The sequence below is a fragment of the Brienomyrus brachyistius genome, chromosome 12 (assembly GCF_023856365.1).
Source record: "Brienomyrus brachyistius isolate T26 chromosome 12, BBRACH_0.4, whole genome shotgun sequence".
NCBI classification, from domain to species: domain Eukaryota; kingdom Metazoa; phylum Chordata; class Actinopteri; order Osteoglossiformes; family Mormyridae; genus Brienomyrus; species Brienomyrus brachyistius.
In genome coordinates this window covers 4,759,751-4,764,425 of record NC_064544.1, presented here as the reverse complement: position 1 = coordinate 4,764,425, position 4,675 = coordinate 4,759,751, and the positions used below count along the sequence as shown (strand labels likewise).

The 4,675-nt window shown below is 41.7% G+C and overlaps 1 long non-coding RNA gene across 1 annotated transcript; it reads left to right on the top strand.

The window, feature by feature from the left end:
* The first annotated feature begins 413 nt into the window (after positions 1-413).
* On the top strand, positions 414-4,338 carry LOC125704952 (uncharacterized). The gene is made up of 3 exons (XR_007381299.1): positions 414-833; positions 1,927-2,043; positions 3,046-4,338. It is a non-coding gene; the product is annotated as an uncharacterized LOC125704952 (long non-coding RNA).
* Positions 4,339-4,675: the final 337 nt, after the last annotated feature.

The window sequence follows — 4,675 nt, the reverse complement described above, 5'->3', positions numbered from 1 at the left end:
CTTGCCTTTTATCTTAATACTCAAACTGAACGCGATCCATATGAGCCCACCTTATGATTTCTAATCCTACTTATAACTTCCTGCGCATGTGGGCGTGAGGTCATGTACCTTTCCAGCTGTAATTTCATTAAATCTTTTTTATAAGGACTACAAGATTTTTTTCACTGCTTGCCTGACAACTAGGGGAGTTTCTACCCATTGAAAGGATCATGGGGTAGATCAGCTTTACCTGGGGATTGAGGTTTTTTTTAAATTTTTTTGAAGGAAGATAATTGACATCGTGGCTAAAATACTCGAGGCTGCAGCCCGACTGATCGGACCTAACGACGCCCGCGCTGTCAACCAAACAACAGCTCGTTAGACTCAATATAAATAAATGCAAGTCGTGCCAATTATGACATGGGTGTATCACGCAGTTATACAAGACGCAGACCCTATAAACGCGTAACTGACACTTTAGATAAATGCACACCCACAAAATGCATTTCACATTTGAGACATGAGATCCGATTGCATTCTGGATTATCTAAAGTATCATTCAGCAGCATTTGTGATTCATATAAGTGCTATACCCGTCATATTAACTAGTCCGCTAAATGGAAATTTAACCTCTGCGGTTATTTATCTTCCTACAATTTTATGTGTGTTACTAGCTACAAAAAAGACACAAAAGACCAGTGATTGAAACAGAAACTTTCCCCGTTGGGGTGACAAATTAAAACCATAAAACTGGCGCTTGCTTCCATCCTGGAGAGCGGGTTAAAATTGCGGTGTTGCTGTATATGCAGGCCGGCGTCATTCCGGCGTGACGAGCTTGGGAGCCACATTAACAGGTCAGATGCGTTACGCAACCGCCGCTTCAGATCTGCTATTTCGCACGTCCCCTCTTACGGGGACAGCATTTCACAGAAAAAGGCTAAATGATCGCCATTTCTGTAGCGATACGGTACTTTACCAGAGAGAGGAATTGCTTTTTATTTTTGCTTAATTAATGCTTACTGCAGTTTATCCGGTAACAAAATGTACGCTTAGATGAAACTATTTTCTGTAAATTTGGCGATTAGTGCATGTTTAAAGGCAGGTTGATATCAGGTTTATTAACTGTGAAACTAAATGAACACACGTTAATAAGTGATATCCATGAATCCCGAGGGGCCTGTTGGTTATACAGGCCAAGAACCAGAAGAAGCCATAAATATCACTAGTCCCCGCCATAGGTTTGCCATCAGAAACAGACTAGTTGGGTCGGAGTTAAACCCTCAGCTGGCAGGTATGGTGACGGTGGAGCAGAAGCTGGTGGATCGAAAGCTCTTGGCTCCCTTTATGCACAATGTTTCTAGGAAAAAGTTGTGTATTACGGTTTTTGTTATCATACAGTGTTAATACTTTGCTTCGCTCCTGCCTTCTATGATGCCTTTAGTACACGCTTTTTCAACGGGCAGCATTCAATGCAAAGGCGGACGCCGCTGTGCATGTAAGCTGGACCGAGATTTTGCCTGTTAGCCAGTCTGGTCTCTGGATTTGGTTGTTAACCTTTACTCTGTAAAAGATCGTGTTTCCTACTCACATGGATACGGTTTGATTGATTTTGTTTTGGACGGATATAAATGAGGGATTGAGTTTGATCACTGGCCAGAGACAATATTCAATTATGCATTTTATACTTAAGTGCTGTATTTAAGCGTCGTATTTAAGCAGCAAAAATACGCAACATATTCAGCTTAAGTACCACACTGACATTAAGCAATAATCGTGATTACGTCGATAATTACGGCGATAAAATGGCTGCGTGTGGTTTTGTGTGCTGTTTAATGATATGATTAAGTACCAAAGACCATTTTGTGAGAAATGGAAAGCAAGCCAATGTGGTCTTTATAGAGGACAGAGTAACTGACACTGAAAAGCCTGTCATTTGCCACCCTGCAGGTGATAGCAGATATCTCTTCATTACTTGGGGAGGAGATGGCAGACACTGTATTCAGTTTGGCAGCAGCTGGGGCTGGAGGGATTGAGTTTGATGCCCTACAGTAATGATGCGGCAAGGTGAGTAGCATGCGCTGGCAGCAAGCTTGGGGTTAAAACCTGAACTGGGGTGGTGCCCAGGACAGGTAATCAAACCGAAGGACCTTGTTGTTCAAACAGCAAACAAAATGGGGACATGGACCCTTTTAGGAAAACCAGCTTCTACAAGTTACTACAGAGTTCCTACGTGATAGACACTCAGCAGACATACAATCCTCTCTACTCCCTGTGTGCAGACAGCACCCCCCCAAAGGGAGTGCACCTCGCGCGGCGGCTCCCTCGCGCGGCAGTAGCTTAACCTGAGCCCCATGGTGGCCCAGGCTTAGTGGGTTAAGATGCCGTGCTTCTAATTGGAAGGTTGCTGGTTCAAATCCCATGGTCATCAGAATGATGGACCCTGAGCCTCAGTTGTTAAGGATATGAATATGGCAAATAAAAATGTTAAATATACCCAAATAAATTTCCTGGTTCCTGTCAACAGTTGGCAAGGATGACCAGGAGGCAAAAGTGTTGATCCCAGGCACCAAAATCTGGTTAACCTGCGGTTTTGGCATTTATTGCAAGTATTGTATCTCAATTTTCTTGTTTTCTTCATGAAGTCGTGTTCATGAATGCAGACCAGCACTGGAGGCAAAGGGTCTGGACATTGATTGTCTCGGGTCAGTTAACAGCCAAGCACCTGAAGGACAAAGGCTCACTTCCTGATTAGCGACACTATATTTAGACTCTTATTTGTGAGACTGGTTAATGTCCACACGAGAAAAGCAAACGTGATGCTGTTTGGGGTGGTGGGGCGGTCTGTGGCTCAGTGGGTTGTGCTCGTGATCAGAATGTCGCTGGTTCGAATCCCATTTGTATGGGATATGTACACCTGTCCTCACCCTTGTATGAATGACAAATGAAGCATCGTTATATTAAGCTGGATGTGGAATGTAAATCAGCGGAGTTCATTTAGCTTTCAGCCTGTTGAGTTTGAGATCTCTCCCCATATTCTTTGTGATATGTGCCGCTTTTACATTCTAGAGGCTTCCTGAGGTTCACTGCAGGAGGAGGGATTAAGGTCGCGTGATGCCCCCCCCCCCTCCCAGTGAAGGCTGTGAGAAACTTCTGCCTGGTCCTGGTGACTCACTGGCAACAATGACAGGTCTGTCACCCAGACACTCCGGAATCCCCCTGAGCAGAGCCGCTGCATGGGGTCCTTGTTGCGTCCTTTTCACTGCCTGAATCATTTCATGACCGTTTAACCGAAAAAACCGGGAAGCTTCAAAAAAACTAAAATGGGGGGAAATGTCCCTCTTTGTAAGGCAGCCCTTGTGTTTGATTAGTCAATTTTGCCAGGAGTCGTCTTATTAACCAATAAATATTAAATGGTGCTCTTGGTCAGTGTTTTAAAGACGGCCATCAAGGTCTAACTGTATGCTGTATTTTAAGATCATGAAAGTATCACTTAAACAAAAATGTTCTTGGGGCAGAAGGAAACATTGGTTCAGAGAGATAACCAATCAGATTGTAGAGGAGGCAGGTCCAAGCAAATAGAGGAGGTGGGACCAATCAGATTTTTGTGTAAAACTCCCACAGGTGTATTGTAACTGAAATAATTACTTTCATGTTTGTATGTTACATTAAAACGACTAAAATTTCCACTTTTTAGAAAAATTTTCATTTTAAAGCCATTTATCTCTGCAATTAGAAAGAACTTTAACTTGGTCTTTTCCCAATTGTCTGCATTTTTATTTCAAAATATTTTCCATTATTGTTCTTATCTCAGTTCACTTGACATTTCAGGCATTTTCTTTCTGAGCTGGGGTCACTTCAGGTTCCATTCCTTTCTAAAAGAATCATATCAGGCTGCATACTTGGCAGCTGCACCAGTAAGGTTTTAGTTATAAATCTCTCTGGGACCCCATTCAAAGAGTCACCACCCCCGCAAAAGTTTCAAAAACCAAATAAATAGCTCGCGAATAGAGTCAGAAGATCGTAGCTAGCTAGATGGATAGCAGAACATCCTGCTTCAGCATCTCCTACGTAATGAGCGCGCTAATTTATTATTCAGTGTAGTAACTGTTTGTGGCCAACAGGGGGCCTAAACCTTAGGGGCCCCACGCAAATGCTGGTTTGAGTCACAGTAACCGCCGCTCCTTGCAGCAATGCTTTTTGTTGTTTTATGCGACTTGTTGCCAGTTTGCATTAAAGTGTAACTCGCCAAAAGCAATATTCATGCTATGCAAATGAAATGTTAACGCGTTAATTTATTCTTTACATGTAATTTTTTTACAGCATAATATTTGCTTGTCTGTTTGCACTTAATTCTCAGAGCCTGCCTGTCTGTACGTGTACGGTGAAAAATCGTAAATACAATTAGAAATCATGTTTATGTAGCAGTCTTATTATGAGTGTTTATTGTTTCACTTTTTAACATTTTCATTTAAAATGAATTTTGACAAAAAAAAAAAATTTAAACGACACACGTCCGTTGCGCATTTCAGCAGCATTTTAACCAAAATGAAATCTAATTATATTCTCAAAGTAGACGTTTACTCATTAAAAGATAAAGTCTTTAAAGAATGGTGAGGGCTTATAGTGTGCTTAAGTTATTTTCTAATTATGCAAATAGATTTTCAGATTAATAATCAGAATATTACAAATGAACAAG